The sequence below is a fragment of the Octopus sinensis genome, linkage group LG1 (genome assembly GCF_006345805.1).
Source record: "Octopus sinensis linkage group LG1, ASM634580v1, whole genome shotgun sequence".
NCBI classification, from domain to species: domain Eukaryota; kingdom Metazoa; phylum Mollusca; class Cephalopoda; order Octopoda; family Octopodidae; genus Octopus; species Octopus sinensis.
In genome coordinates this window covers 147,277,963-147,296,703 of record NC_042997.1, presented here as the reverse complement: position 1 = coordinate 147,296,703, position 18,741 = coordinate 147,277,963, and positions in this window count along the sequence as shown.

Below are 18,741 nucleotides of genomic sequence, written 5' to 3'. Positions count from 1 at the left end.
TATTTTCCAGTCAGTTATTAACGTTCTCTGCATTAAATATATAAACTCTGAATTAACTACGGAACGTCAGTTACATGAATTAATAAAGTCTCTGTGTTTCCACTCGACCTGCTAAAAATCACAGCCAATGTCCTTCAGACTACACTCTTCCGAATTACATAAATGATCAGCACCCTAAACAATGTAGTCCAACAAATGGCATGCAATTGGCCGTAGGTGTGTTTACGAAATAGTTGACCTACATGATCCTCAACATCATTACCCAGTCATGTGACTCTATTTCTGTTCTCATGCGAAATATCTTTATTCCCTGGCATTGTTAATACAATTAGTTAAGGCATAAACATCACAACGTCATGTGCATTCTATTTTTTAACGTTATATATTTGAATATTCATGCCTCACTTGCTCACATTTTTATTGTAATTTAATATACTCTCTTCATCTCCACCAACGCTTTATTTAAATGTAAACACGTAATATTAATATCATTGTTCTGTAAATCAATAATTGGTATCATAACCAAATCAAGCAAGCATACAAAAATACATACATTATACATACAAACATACTTACACATATATACATGTATACATACTTAGAGACTTAAATACACAAACGCATTACTACATACGTACATACATACATACATACATACATACATACATACATACATATATACATACATACATAAGAAATAGCATATCGAGTTCCATGAACAATATTCAATATTCTTTGAGTAGGCATCCTTGGATGTAATAGAATTTGATTTATTTTTAATTTTAATTATATCTCTGTTTATTTAGAGAAACATACAACCAATGAAATAATAAACATGATATTGCAGTATATCTGAGATCGTTTCAAATCTTAGCTGAAATTAATTCAATTACATCACTAATACATAAGTATCAACATATCCCATTTTCCTCAAATTTACAAAATAAAATTCAAATTTGCCAAAAAACACCAGTCGGCTGCTATATTATTATTAAAGTATAAAATTTTTCCGTGTTAATGTGAGATCGTTTCATTTGCTTCACCTTTCAGTCGAAATGGGTTTCGCAATATCTCAATGAGCCACAGTCTTTAAAATACAACATAGTCCTAAATTATATTTAAAAAAAATAAAAGTATTACATGAAGGAGACATGGAAAAATTTCATCCATTTCGTATTTACCTCCCTTTCCTTTCTTTACGATAATTATCGCTGAAGATAATAACTTTCCTATATATTTCTACTGTAATGGTAATTGATTAAATGTTTTCTTTGTTACTTAATAAATTATTTTAGTAACATCATTCTCTTCACTAAACTATACATCAAAAAGACACTATGATGAAAACAATAAAATGTCAAAACAGATCCAAAAGCAGAAGCTGAAAATTATCCTTCTATGCAGTACCAGAAGTAACAACTGTATGCATGTATGTATGTATGTATGTATGTATGTATGTATGTATGTATGTATGTATGGATGGATGGATGGATGGATGGATGGATAGACTTTTGTATGTATACACATACTTACATACACCACACACTCACACACACACACATATATATATACTGATAGATAGATAGATAGATAGATAGATAGATAGATAGATAGATAGATAGATAGATAGATAGATAGATAGATGGATGGATGGATGGATGGATGGATGGATGGATGGATGGATGGATGGATGGATAGATAGATAGATAGATAGATAGATAGATAGATAGATAGATAGATAGATAGATAGATAGATAGATAGATAGATAGATAGATTATATGTATATTCGACGAGACCTGATCAAAAAGAATCGGGGCTGTTGCTATGGTTACAGAATGAATCCTCTTGACGTAGAATGGTCCTCATCTCTGTCGCGCATGCACACTAACGTATAACGTTCTCACTCACTTCCGTTATTTATAGAGTGTACTTGGAAGTACTTGGAAGTAAAGTGTGTAGAGTGTGATTGTATCAAAACGAAAATCGGGTTTCAACTGCGAAAGATCTCCTTGATTGCGTCGAGGAAGACGAACATTTTTTGAAAAGGCCATAAGAGTTGACGGATCGTGAGTCTATGGGTATGACCCCGAAACCAAGGATCAGTCTTTGCAGTGGAGGACTCCCAATGGAATTTCAAGACGTCGTGGAAATCCAGTAGAATGCGAAGAGGCTGCTGCTTGCTTTCCCATAAAAGGAGTTCCAGTAATGCTTCCATCAGTGGAAACAATGATGAAGATTATCTGCCGAATTGATGTATTGTAGTTTTCTTTTTATAGCACCAGTCGGAGTAACTCTTGATCAACCCTCGTATATATGTATGTACGTACGTATGCGTGCGTATGTGTATACATACATACGTACATAGACACACACACACATACAAACATGGATATATATATCATAAGTTGTGTATCATAAGTTGAAGACGGGAAGGATGACTTCCCTTCACAAATACTGATAGGTCACAGAAAGTGTGTCTATAGCCAGCTGGAAGAGGTGTCCTCCTGGGGCTACAAACTACAGTAGCATCCACCCTTAGGGGTTAGCCATATTCAAATGGCAAATATACGTCACGATATATATATATATATATATAGATATATATATAGATATATATATATATATATATTATATTATATATATATATTATATATATATATATATATATATATATATATATATATATAATATGTATGTGTATATATATATATATGTATGTATATATATATATATATATATATATATATATATAAAACACTTCTTTAAAACACTTTAATTATTATAAATCTTCCACTGAAGAGGGAGCCGGTTTCCCACAATGGTACAAAGCTCCATCTTTGGGGTGTAGTTAACACAGAAAAATTCACATTGGAAACTTGAGAAAATTCTTGCATAATTTTACAATTTTACTGTTCCAGTCACAGACTGCACTTGTAATGTACAAATTAGCCTGTCAATTTCTCTTTCTAAAAATCCCAGATTATCCAGAATTTTCTTTTAAGCATTTACTAACAAAACCTACTGCCCAATTATTACTGGTGTATGTATATATGTATATATGTATGCATGTATGTATGCATGTATGTATGTATGTATGTATGTATGTATGTATGTATGTATGTATGTATGTATGTATGTATGTATGTATGTATGTATGTATGTATGTATGTATGTATGTATGTATGTATGTATGCATGCATGCATATATGTATGTATGTATGTATGTATGTATGTATGTATGTATGTATGTATGTATGTATGTATGTATGTGGTGTTACACACCATACTAATCATATCTGTCAGGCATGTGGAGGAGAATGTAATTCGGCAGGAGGACTTAAACGACATGCAAAGGTACATGAAGCCCAGTTACAATTACTGCCGGCTATTACCGGTAAAGGCTTTAGCTGCCAATTCTGTACAAGACATTGTAGATCTTTAGCTGGGCTAAAAAGTCACATTCGATCACAGCACCAATAACAGTTAAGCTTCGTGCAATGGCCATACTCGATAACGAGGGGGCACCCATCATGTGTGTGTGTGTATGTAGTATGTATGTATGTATGTATGTATGTATGTATGTATGTATGTATGTATGTATGTATTTATATATGTATGTATGTAAGTGTATGTATTGTATGTATTGTATTCTTCCATTTAAGAGAAACTAGCAGAACAAAAAATTAAGGTGAAAATATTCAGTACAATAAGGTATCTAAATCTAATGACAATGACTGGTCTCGTTACACACGCATGCGCAAGATAGGCAGACAGACAAGTAGACAAACACTTGAAACAGACAAATAGTGAAATCATTAGAGATACTCTATAATGCTGTACTACTCTTCTACCTAACGTCCATTACAATATTGAGAACTACATACCAAGAAACTACATTAATCTATAAATATAAAACTCTGCATTATCTCAAAAAGCTATCACAATTCAATATTTATCGTATAGCTATTCAATAAAAATGTTTATAACAACAACAGCAGCAGCAGCAGTGGCCGCGCTATCGTCGTCGTCGTCGTCGTCATCGTCATGATGATCAACAGCAACATCATGGCCAATATCTCAGCCTTCACTATCATCGTCATTATAAGCATCAGCATCACCATCATCAGCAACATCATCATCATCGTCGTTGTCATTGTCGTCAGTGGCAGCAGAGGCAGTGGCAACGGTATCATCATTCATCGTTATTATCAGCAGGAACAGGAGAGGTAATATAGCAGCAGCAGCCGCAGCAGCAGCAGCAGCAGCCGCAGCAGCAGCAGCAGCTACGTCGTCATCGTCGCCGTCATCATCACCATCGCTATCAATAACAAGCTATAACAACATTGACAACCACAAATCTGCCTAATATATGTGTATATGTATATGCATATATATATATATATATGTATATGTGGGTGCGAATGTCTGTGTATGTATGTACGCATATATGTGTTCGCTATGTGTGCAGATGCATGTATATGCGTGTATATATTAGTGTGTGTGTGTAAATGTAGAAATCTATATTATTTCTATTGAATTTATCATTAAATCAGTTGTGATGTGCTCCAGTGATTGCGGGTGGTGGTCGTTCTAGTTTTTGCTGTTTCTATTCAATTTCTGATCTCATATATGCACACATATTCAGACTGAAATACACACAAACACAAACACACAAATATACACACACACATGCACCCTCCAACACACACACATGCACCCTCCAACACACAAACAAGTACATTTACATAAGCCTATATCAATAAACAAATATTGTACAGTGATGTATACAAATGCATATGTATGTGTGTGTGTGGATATACACACACATATATATACATATACATATATATATACACAAACATGTAAATGTACATACATATAAATACACACATACACATGTATATATATATATATATATATATATATATATATATATATATATATACATATATATATATATATATATATATATATATATATATATATATGTATGTGTATGTGTGTGTGTTTGTGTATGCGTGTGTGTATGCACGCGTGCACAATAGATGAAAAGCAAAGCGTCGGCTGAAAAATTTCTATTGAAGATATGAATGCAACAAACGTCAAAAAAAAGACTACAAAAAATCATGAAAAAAGACAAATTTGATTTCTTTTGACTTGGCACAAAGTCAATTATATTTTGTGGGATGTGTTATCGATTAAATCTTAACCCAATATGTATTACTGGTACTTATTGATTATGTATGAATTAGAAGTGGAGCTAACAATAGTACAACTTGAATTTGTAATCGAAAGTCGCTTAAATATGATCTAATGCTGTTGGTCCCGTGTCACTGCTGACTCGACGCAGCGTACCACGTATGTTGAACAGTTTTATATCTGCAAATATTAAACTACCAAACTAACACAAACAATATGTATGTGTCAGTGTTTGTGCATGTGTGTATGTAAGTGTGTAAATGTGTGCATGGGTGCATGCGTGTGTGTATTTTTATTCCCATTTTTATACATGAGTCTATACGCGACTTTTATAATGCCCAACTTTTGCATATATCCAGAAGCCTAAAAATACTATATTTTAAAATACCTACGCTTTAAACAGCATTGAAGAAATGTTTATAAACACAGAACCCACAAACACTACCTCTGAAAAGTACAAGGGTTAAAATGTTTACATAATAATCAAATTGTTTATAGAACAATGAACGACTAGAGAGAAAGATACAGACTAACAACCTTTATACCTATCCTACCCTCTTGTGTACATCATCGCACACGATAAACAATTTACTGTGTTAACACCATTACATGCCCCACTAATAACCCTGTCTTCTGAATAAAAGACATGAAAAACCCTAAATAACAGCAATAACACGTAATGAAATTAACCAGCTAAAACATACCACATATTTACATTCTTTCGTGAATCCCTGAACAAATTCCATTTCAAAATGTAGACACACGCAATAATTATGATTTTAAATAGTGGACTAGACTTTGAACCTTTGACCATTGTCAATAAAAAATATTAAATTCAATAAAACCAAAAATAACTAAAACTACTGAAATTATCCTATACCTATCTTAAGGCGGTGAGCTGGCAGCAGAACCTTTAGCATGCCGGGCGAAATGCCTAGTAATAATTCGTCCGTTTTTACGTTCTAAGTTCAAATTCCGCAGAAGTCAACTTTGCTTTTCATCCTTTAAAGCCGGCGAGCTGGCAGAATCGTTAGCACGCCGGGCGAAATGCTTAGCGGTATTTCGTGTGCTGTAACGTTCTGGGTTCAAATTCCGCCGAGGTCGATTTTGCCTTTCATCCTTTCGGGGTCGATAAATTAAGTACCAGTTACGCACTGGGGTCGATATAATCGACTTAATCCGTTTGTCTGTCCTTGTTTGTTCTCTCTGCGTTTAGCCCCTTGTGGGTAGTAAAGAAATAGGTATTATCCTGTACCTACCAACCAGAAGGAACACCCACAAATATTCACACCTGCTAACAAAACTCTACATACATGGATAAATTCTAAACAATAACATAACCCCAAATTTGATCAATAAAATTTCTCCAAAACGCTTCTCCATAACAACCTACCTAAAACCCAAATTACCACTCCACTAAAATTCATGTCTCCAAAGAATATTTTAACTCACCAGATTACCTTCAATGCATCACAGTCTGACGATAGCGTAATTGGCCGAAACTTCGAAGTCACAGTCAGTAAAATTGTTGTTTATGAATACTATTCAGGGTGACCCAAACGTAGGCTTACAGTTATTACGTAGGTACTTTAAATTTCTTTTAAAACATGTTATTACACTTAAATTTCTATCCTACAAAATGAAAAGAGAGCTTGATAAAATTAACTAAATTAGCATGGAATAATGGTTTCATACTTTTTTAGAATTAACATCTAGACTGTTAATAGATGAATGCTAAGAAAGAGATAGTGGAATAACTGGAACCCTACTTTTGGGCTATCCTCTATATATCTATATATATAAAACTGTAGTTGTGTGAGTGTCTGTCCCCTTCGATTTAGATTCCTAACTACTCCCACATTTTGCGGTGCAGTTTAACCAAATTCGGGTATCTTATAGTCGTGATTCATATCGAGCCCGTCTGTGTATTAGCGCGCGTCTACGATGAGTCTACGATTTTAAAAATAATTTAACATCATTTTTTATTCCATTTTAATGCATAATTTTTCGTGTGTAAGGAAATCAACGTCGTAAAGCGTTGTCAAGGAGACCAGCATTCTTTTAGAACAACGACTTCATGGCTTGAAGACACCAAAACAGAAATGGCTAAGAAAGCCCGAATTGGCATCTATAAGGGAAGTAACTCTCTAAAAATGCTTATATAGTTATTTCCCTTACAAACCCGAGCAACGCCGGGCGATACTGCTAGTATATATATAATTTCACTATATAAGGGTTCAGATAGAATCAGGTACTTGAAAAGGTATGCACCAGGTACGGTTGTAATCTCTGTGGTTCCGGCCTATGGTTGGTGAGTATCAAAATATCAGATAGGATATTTCGGTAGTGTACAAAGAGAAAACCAACCCTATGAGTATTTATTGCCTAAAGGGCTGGTCCAAATAAGTTGGATTCATCAAGGAGTACGGTTGGACATTTATTTGCAATCACTAAAGTCGTTTCTACGCAATGTAGTTCTCCAGGCTTGCAGGTATTTGGTTATGTAATCGTTTCCCTGCATTATGTGATCTAGTTGTGTTTCCTCAGGTGATATATAAATATTGTATCTGTAATTTCAAATTCTCGGCTTCAAGAGCATACTATCTGTCTGTTGTGGTCAGCAGTTAGTAGTAGTGGCTACTAACTCCAGGCAATATATATTTATATTATAGAGATACGGTTACATAACCAAATACCTGCAAGCCTGGAGAACTATGTTGCGTAGAAACAATTGTAGTGCTTGCAAACAAATTCCGGGTTCAGTCGCACTGCGTGGCATCTGTCTTAAGCAAGTGTCTTCTACCACAAGCTCGGGCCAACCAAAGTCTTGCGAGTGGATTTTAAATGAGAAAGTCATACATATTAGTCGAAAATCTTGGTGAACCATAATATATGATTATATTATAATATATGCAGAGTAAGTGTATATTTAAACAAGCACCGGAAAATTTGATATATTTTAAATTAAAAGTATGTCAAATTTTCGGTTTGTATATATATATAGGTTTGGATGCATACATGTATATATACATATACACATGTGTGTGTGGTCGCCCGCGTGTGTGTGTGTGTGTGTGTGTGTGTGTGCATATATGTGCATCAGTGTATCTGTTTGCATGCGTGTGTCTGTCTGTGTGTTTGTGTAGGCACACTATGAGGCAATAATTTAGTCTTGTATTCCGCTACGTGACGATTTGGGCAAGTGTCCTTTTCTCTAGTCTCACGTCGACTTGTATCTTATGAGCAAAGCTTAACAGACGTCAATCGTACGGAAGCCTGTTGAATGGAATTTACATGTAATTTAAAAGCCCAGGCTAGTCACACAGTCTCACTAGTCCACCCGAAGTATACGTTGATGGTACATGCTCTTGTGAAATACCTCGATGCTAATTCAACGAGCCTGTACTTTTCCTTAATGGTAATTCATTAATTCATGATATTATCTCCCCTTGTCAAGTAGGGCTGTTCTTCATTTCCGTTTGGAAATTTAGAGACATCCTCTAGAGGCATCTATTGGTATCTGTAACCACTGAACATATATGTGTTGTCATGTTAAATGGTATGTTCTTTTTGGGGAAGGATGGTAAAATCTGAAATATAAATATTGGTGTGCGTCATTGCAGGAGAGATCGGTCGAAACCGTCTCATTTTCTTTAATCATCAGAATGTCCAAATAATTCATCTCCAAGTGAATTAGATAGATTCGGGAATTCCGTTTATTAATTTAATGTAAAGTTCTCCTGACTCTTGTTCCAAAATATGAAGCAATCAGACAAAACTCTTTCCAGTTCCCAATAGGTTTGGAAATGATGATCATAAGTAGTTCTGGACAGGGTATCGATATTTTTCCAGGTATCCCTTTACTAGTCTCACGAATTTTAGTGCGACTTTCGTCCACATTGTTGTGCCTTGCATTTGTAAATGATATTGATTGTCAAAGAAGTTGTTTCCAGTTGTAACCGTAATACTTCAAGAATAAATTCTTTTGAGAATCTCTCTTAAATTCTTTGAAGCTGAACTGGAAATATTTAACACCATTACCAGAATCAACTTCCCCTTTATGCATTAGCCCGTGTGTCTGAAAAGTTGGAAAAGGAAAGCGCTTACACAAAAATATGCACTAGACGTAAAATACACAATGTATAGGAACTTCTTCCACAAAGGTTAATCAGCGTGCGCCTTCAATTCTTGCTTTGCGCGATTTTTTTCTTCATCATGTCCCAAATCGCTTAACTAAATCGTCTTTCCATCGTCATGGAATCAACTTAAAGAGTTCGATGAGGACTACAACTCACTGATCCAGAAAATTAATGCCTGTATTTGGAAAGCGAAAACTTCAAGCCAGCGAGAGCCTAACGGAAGAATCTCAGAGGTGAGGACGAAAATGCTACAGAAACGGAAAGCTATGAAAATAAACATGAATTATAACCTTGAATATTCTGTTCTCTGCAAAGCGATCAGAAAACATAAAAAATGACTTCGAGAATTACAAACTGAAGAAGCTGGTGCAGGCTGTATTCCTTACTACCGTCATATAATCACAAATGTCTCCACTACTACATGTTACTATACATACACTATACAGACGAGAGCACAAGCTCGAAGCACAATTTTGCAACTTCATCTTCAGAATATATCCGTTTTACTATCACTGCTGCTACCACCTATACAACAATTACCATCACCACTATTACCTGACATTAAAAGTTACAACGAACAGTAACACTACTTCAACTTCAAAGTAAACATCAACACCATGCTGCTGTTACTACTACTACTACTACTACTACTACTACTACAACTACTACTACTACTACTACAACTACCACTACTACAACTACTACTACTACAACTACTATTACTACTATTATTATAAATACTACAACTGCCTCCAATACTACCAATATTGCTACTACTATTACTACTACTACTACTACTACAACTACTACTTTTACTAACAAAAGCGTCACTCCCGCCATCATCGCAACTAACGCCAGACACTAAACATGCAGCAGCCTAGATAGCTCAAGCACAACCAAGGTCCTTAACATCAGCTCCCAAGTACGCACAAATCACCCACCACCACCACCACCACCACCATGTTATCCCCACTAGTATCTCTTCATCACCATTACCACCAAGTTATATTAATCAAACTCGGTTACGTATTCATTCCCCGTACTAATCAAAAATTTCACTCATCTGATCTCATTCAAATTATCTCCCTTGTTAATTTTTCCAGCTTTTTTTTTAGCTTTTATTAAATCACCCCTGGAGGGAGTTTCTGCTTACTAATTCTTTGGATAATTTCAATTAATCTAAGTTTTCTAAATTTCGTATTTACATAGATAATTTGATGGCGTTACTTTCCAACTTTTCACATGAAACAACTTTTGCCCTAATTTCAACTCTATCTCGTCATGGTGGTGATGCTGGTGATGATAGTGATAATGCTGGTGATGATAGTGATAATGCTGGTGATGATAGTGATAATGCTGGTGATGATGCTACTGCTGCTTCAAATGATGATGATGATAATTATGGTGGTGGTGTTGATAGCACTGGTAGTGGTGTTGATTGAGGCAGCTGCTGCTACTGATAGTTATGACAATGATGAAATTGATGGTGGTGCTGGCGGCAGCAGTAGTGGCAACAGCAGAAGTGACGGCGGCACGGTGGTGGTGGTGGTAGTGGTGGTGGTGTTGCTACTGCTGCTGCTGCTACTGATTATTATGATGATGATAATGAAGACGATGGTGGTGATGGTGGTGAAGATGGTGGCGCAGTAGTAGTAAAAACAGCAGAAGTGACGGTGATGGTGCTGGTGCTGGTGCTGGTGCTGCTATTGATTATGATGATGATGGTGGTGATGGTGGCGGCAGCAGTAGTGGCGGGGCACGGCGGTAGTGGTGGTGGTGGCGGTGGTGGTTGTTCTGCTGCTGTTGCTATTGCTGCAGATGATGATAATGATAATGATGGTAACTAAAATAGTAGTGGGAGCGTTTCCCTTTGATGTATACATCTTCTCCCTTTGTTTTTCTCGTATTATTTCATTTTGATGTTACTTGAGAGAGTCTGGAACAGTGGTTGAGCTGGTGTGGGTGGTGGCGTTGATGTTAGTGGCTCACAACTTATTCTTAATTTGCTTTTATACCTAAATCACTAACATCCCTGTATTAAGGTACGTGGTTAGGTCGGGCGGGCTAGTGGTGGTTTCGTAGTGGTAATGCTGGTGGCGGTGGTGAATGCATTGTTCGTGGAGTTGCTATTGGCGATGTGTTAATGTAGTCGATGGTTTTGAAGACTTGGGCGGGGTGAAGGTTTACTGTCGGTAATGGCGGTGAATATGTTGTCTGTGGTGGCAGTGTTGCTGGTGGACATGATTGATGGTGGTGGTAGTGTTGTTTGCGACTGAGGTGGTGCCGAGTGGTAGTTATAGTTAGTAATGAAGTTGGTGTGGTAGATTTGCTAGTAGTATGGGAATTTGGTGCTTGATGCTGGTGCAGAAGGGAGGGAATGCGGGAGGTAGATAGATATAAAGATATATATATATATATAGATAGATACATACATACATACATACATACATACATACATACATAATACATAGATAGGTAGGTAGGTAGATAGATAGATACGTAGGTAGGTAGATAGATAGATACGTAGGTAGATAGATACATAGGTTGGTAGATAGATAAATACGTAGGTAGATAGATAGATAGATAGATAGATAGATAGATAGATAGATAGATAGATAGATACGTAGGTAGGTAGATAAATAGATAGATAGATACGTAGGTAGATAGATAGATATATATAGATAGACAGACAGACAGGTAGGCAGACAGAAAGATACACGTATCTATATATTTGTATATTGACATAAATATGTGTGTATATATGTGTGTGTGTGTATGTATGTGTGTGTGTGTATACATGTGTGTGTGGTGTATGTGTGTGTATGCTCGTTTGTGTGGGTGTTTGCGTATAAACAGGTTGAGTCAGGTCCCCATTATTTGAAGGTCGGTAGGCGTAAAGACACGCCTTGCTCATCAGATGCCCAGAGCCGGACGCTGACTGTTGATATCTAATGAGCGAGGCGTGTCTTTGTATGCACGAAACGTCAAGCAATGCTCGGCTGATTCAACTTGTTAATAAGTCTATGGAGTTCCACTAAACGCTTTAAATGCTTTGCTCATTCTTGTGTATCCCAACAGTCTATATACATACATATATATATATTTGTGTGTGTGTGTGTGTGTGTGTGTGTGTGTGTGTGTGTGTGTGTGTGTGTTGTGTGTGTTTGAAATCAAGGGAAAGAGAAGTAAATTATAACTGACTTATATGGATCATATTAAATGTATATACATTAGTGGAAATGCATGAGGCTTTGGTTTTCTCTGCGAGCAAATCTTTTCAGACACATATGTTAGAATCACAAAATATAACAGAGCGAGACGAACATCTTCGCAACAGTGTTTCGCGAGAGTGACAGATGTACTTCGTTCTTCGAGGGACTCGTCAATATCTTGTAACCATTTATCACTTGCTCGGACAACGTTCACGCTTCGATAAGTACGAAACGCTGAATAATATATTCAATGGTATTGAGGAAAGCTGGCCTCGCTTTTAACGCAATATATCTAAGGAGAGATGTTTTCTCAGATAAAACCACATCATCATTACATTCAACGGTATACATACTTTAATCGGTGTACATACTGTATATTTCACAGATAATGATATGGTGTTGTGTGCGTATGTGTGTGCTTCCCACACACTGACTCACATATATAGTCATGCATATATATATGTGTGTGTGTGTGTATGAATACATATATATATAAACATATATAGATATATGTATATATATGAACATATTTATATAAACATATATATATATGTATATATAAACATATATATATATACATACATATAAAACATAAATATATATAATATACTTATATATATATATATACACTCAAAATACATATACACATACATACATACATACATACATACACACGTACATACATACATACATGCACGCACATATATATATATATATATATATATAATATATATATATATATATATATATCATTCATTTTGTCAATGTTGTCATAACTCTGCCGTGAACATCGGAAACGATAAATGAATATTTAATTTCGTTTCTGGATAATTAATCAGTAATATGGTGAGAAAACTTTCAAGCTACAACATATCCCCTACAGTCGTGTTCTCTGACGACGACAATTAATGTTTTCTCTTTCCATAAACCAATCAATTGTAAGAAAATTAATGGCAACAACAACAGAAACAACAACACCATTAATAGTCGAAGCTCAATTCTAGGAAACGTAATGAAATGTAACATATATATTTACATTTATAGACAAGCAAGATATCTTAGCTTAAAATAGGTGACTGCCCAATTGCACGCAATTTTGACAGATTTAATGAGATTGTGCAATTTTTGTGCATTATTTATACAGCTCTTAATTACAGTTGTTCTATCTATTCATCTGTCCTTGGACATTTTTACATTTCCAGCTCTGTATATATGAAATATAATTCATATAATTGTTTTTCAGTGTGTGTGTATATATATATATATATATATATATATATATATATATATATATATATATATATATATTATATATATATAAACATATATATCTATTATTATTATTACATATATATATATATATATATATATATATCTTTTATCCTTTATATTTTTACTTGTTTAGGTTGCGGCCATGCTGGGGCATCCCCTTGTATAATTTTACTCGAACGAATCGACCTCAGCACTTATTTTTTTAAACCTGGTACTTAATGCATCTCTAAATGTGCTTACATCCATCCATCGATCCATCCATCCATTCATCCATCCATCCATCCATCCATACATACATACATACATACATACATACATACATACATACATACATACATACATACATACATACATACATACGTACATATATACATAAATACATACATGCGTACATACATACATATGCCTTATGCTTTTGTGAGTAAATGTCTACGTGATAATCAGGAAAATTTGAGTTTTCAGAAACCGAAATCAAATAGCTAACACGCAAATTGCAAATAAATTCTGTAAGTGAAACAGTAAAAATATGCAAGAATTTTCTCATGTTCAAGTTTTCTTTTTTTTTTGGGGGGGGGAGCTATCTATCTTTGTTAGAAAGCAGCTTCTTTCTTATTGGAATTAAAACAAGAAGAGATACATACATAACAAAAAAGAAAACACCTACAGGCGAAGTTGACTCTATTGAGAGCGATGGGTCAAAAAATTTGGTGGAACTTAAAAATTAACCAAGTTAAAACACAACCAGATATTGTTGCATGAGATTACAAGGAAAAGATATGTTTTGTTGTGGAAATCAGCTGCCCTCTGGACACTAATGTGGCTCGAAAAATACAAGAGGCAGACATCCAGTTATAAGGAGTTTGCAAATCCAGTACCGAAGATACACTTCCATCTCCATATCTATTATTATTGGAGCAGCAGTATACATACCAATTCGTTTGAGGCAAAGTTTGGTTGAACTTGGTATCCTCGGGAGAGAGTAAAGAATTTTAATTCATACTCTACAAATAACTACATTATCAGGTACTACAAAACTCTGCACGACCTTCTCAAGATTTAAAGGATGGTGATTAAAACAAAAACAGATGTTTTCTTTCACAACCTTACTACAATGCAGAAGCCCGGTCAAAATTTAGTGTAAATTTAAAAGACACACACACACATACATACATACATACATACATACATACATACATACATACATACATACATACATACATACAGACAGACAGACAGACAGACAGACAGACAGGCAGAAATCAGCTGCCCATTGGATGTTAACATAAAACTGAAAATCAGTGAAAAGGTGAATACCTGTGCTGAGCTATTGAGAAATCTGCAGTTACTATATCCAGATTACAAGTTCAGGTTTATACTTGTAATCATCGGTGTACTGGGATGTGTAACGCACTGCCTAAATAACAATCTTGAGAAATTATGCTTCTGAAAACCAGAAAGCACAAAAGCTGGTTCGAAGACTTTAGTCCAATCCATCACTGGAATTGTAAAAATCTCTAATGCCTTCCAGACGTTTATCATTTAAGTATATATGTGCATGTCTAGATATGTAAGTACAGGGTGGAGCAGAGAGGACGGACGTCTTTTAAATGGCTATTGCTCAGCTCCAGTGGGAGGGACATATGTCCGACAGGTACCATTCGGTCCGTGGTATCTTAAATTTTCTTTTCTTTTCTTTTCAGGTAAAGCCATGGTGCTCTGTATTATATAGCATCGCGTGTGTGCCTACGGCAGTTACGTGAAGAATAACAAGTCTGTCACAGCAGTTTAGCTTGAGTTTCCACGCCATTTCAACATTCACCGAAATCAGGCTGTTCCCACCCGTAACACAATATTACCTTGGGTAAATGCACTTCGTACACGAGGTACACTAATGAATAGGAGACTGGTGGGGGTGCCACGGATGGTACGGACCCCAGAAAATGTGGAACGCATCAGAAAAGCTTTGATATGGAGTGCGAATCGCTTTGATCAGAGGTATTCCACTGAACTTGGCATCGGTAAACAATCGGTAAGGCGTATTTTGTATGAAGACCTGCATTTCCACCCGTACAAATTTGTCATGGAGCAATAATTGAAGCCATATGACTATGCACGGCGGCTTAACTTCGTTCGTCTGATGAAAGCAATTTTTTAGGTAAATGACAACCTCATTTTGTTAATGAGAGATGAGGCTCATTTTCATTTCAATAGTATGTCGTTATTGGGCTCTTTAAAATCCAAGAAAGACCACTATGACGGCCCAAAAGTGACGGTCTGGCGTGCTGCTGGAAAAGCTGCCATTATTGGTCCTTACTTTTTTTTAAGACAATGGGAATGATGTTACTGTGAACTCCGAGCGTCACCTCGCGATGATAAACAACTTCTTTGTGCCTAAAGTACGACGAAAACGTGTACCTATTCGATGTGTGTGGTTTCAACAGGATGGGGCGACGCCCCACACAGCCAGAGCATCAATGGATGTACTTCGTCCTCTCTTTGGTGACCGCCTCATTTCCAGGTTTGGTAATATTCCTTGGCCACTTCGGTCCCTTGATTTGTCCATGTGTGATTATTTCTGGTGGAGAAACCATGACATACATTCATACACCTTAGCACTTATTTTTTTAAAACCTGGTACTTAATACATCTCTAAATGTGCTTACGTCCATCCATCGATACATACATACATACATACATACATACATACATACATACATACATACATACACACACACACATACATACATACATACATACATATACATACATACATACATACATACATACATACATACATACATACATACATACATACATACATACATACTACAATTTGTGTAACAATTGTAAGTAACATGGACAACATAAATAAGGAAATAACCTGGGATTAATATCCAAGAAGAGGAAAGAGAATATGTTTATTGGAGTTCTCAACTTATAACAAGCATATTGCCCACAAGAGGTTTGTAGTTCCTGCCATCACACCCACGGTTGATAGTCTAAACCGTTCGTTATTTGCTTCAGGAAGAAAATAGTCTCAGGAAAACAAGTGAGGGAGATTAAAAGCATTAAGACTCTACTGTCCGGAGCAAAGGCAAGATAGGTTTCTTGAGGAGAGTGAAACAACTTTCGATATATCCAATTATCAATATTGTTTCCATAGCTTAGCACTGAAGTTCCCACCATCACATCAAATATCAGGACGAGATGAAACAACAGCGTTGAGGCAAATGGCTCACAAATTTACAATATATTGCCAAAGCGCTTAAGAAATCTATATGGAGTGGATACTTGACAGTTGACAGTATCTCGCCAAGTCTTGAGTACCCAAGTTTAACTAATATCTTTTTATCTTCATTCTTCTGTATATGAACGATTTTTATGCTGTAACTTCGAAAACCGAAACCAACGCAGACGATATACCATTCCTGTATTCATGTACAAACCGCACTTAACTTAAATCCCTCTCATTAAACCTGAACTGCTTGCCTGTTCATTAAACCTACTTTCTTTTAATAACATCCACATGCATTAACTACTCACTGCACGTATCAATAATACAGTATATTCCAGCTAAATGTGACGATTTATTTTTTATTATCTCCTTTTTTCGGGAACAGCTTGGTATTAGTGAGCAGCGAACGGCGTTGAAAAACATAAAGATTAAAGTTGTAGTTGAGAAAAAGTTAGAAGACATTGAGGAATGGAAACTCTGAATATTCGAAAAGAGTTGCTTGTATCATGATGATTCCTGGCGGGTGTCAAAATGCCGATGTCATGACTGTTGTTCACTGCTTTGGGAACACTGTAAAGGGTGTAAAATGTGGCATGTACAGCTTAAGGGAGATTACGAAGCCGTAGCTAGCGTCAAGGGACACTACAAACATTCTGACTGCGTCCGTACGCCGAAATTCATTCCCCACATCTTGTAACAGGGCCTTAGGCTCACTTCAGACGGCTATGTGAAGGCACTGGAGAGTATAATAATTAAATTCTGGTTGGAAAAGTTATATGTGTAGCAGCAGAATTCGTCTCCTTTCCATGCTTCCAGGAACACTCTGAAGTGGTTGTCGGAGAATTTCTACGACTTTACCAGCCCAAAATTCTGGCCTCCTAATTTTTCCCGATCGTAATCCCAAGGATTACTATATGTGGGGAGGAAGGGTTGAGAAAGGCACCAACCGCTCTACCTGCAACACGAAGGCCAAACTTGTGGCCAAGATCAAGATGTTGAAACACCTTCCCAAGAACACAGTGAGGAATGCATGGTCAAGGTTCAGAAGCCGTCTTGAGCCCGTAGTATAAGCTGAGGGCAGCTGCAATAAGTAAACTGTTATCTCCTTGCCATAATCTAGTTTATATATTTCTTATCTCATCTAAAACATATTCATCTTTCACATGAGATATTGTGTTGCTTTTTGATTTTATGCAAACCGTCAAATTTTAGACCGAGACATAAATGCTACACCTTATAATATCACATTGTCTCGCATGTCGATTTCGTATATATATTGCCAAAATTTTACCACAAAGAGTAAAATTTCTCTCAAGAAGGGGAGAAATATTTCCACCATAATTAGACGAAAATTTAAGTGAGAACCATATTGAGGCACTGCATTCGTGTATTGGACTACGACTCTTAAACACTCGAACCTCTTAAGATTAAGATGCATATCCAAGTAATTGCAAAAAAACTCATTCACCGAGTTGTTACAATGAGTTGTTACTAAATTATAGATGCACCGTGATTTAGTGTCTATGCATGAATGTGTGAAAGAATAATTTTTAATAATGCTTTGAGAACCCAATAGTTTGTGAAATAAATAAGAAATAAACAATTTATATATATATATATATATTGAAATTATATCCAGACATAATGCATCATTCAACAGACGTTTCGTTCACCCTTTCTTAT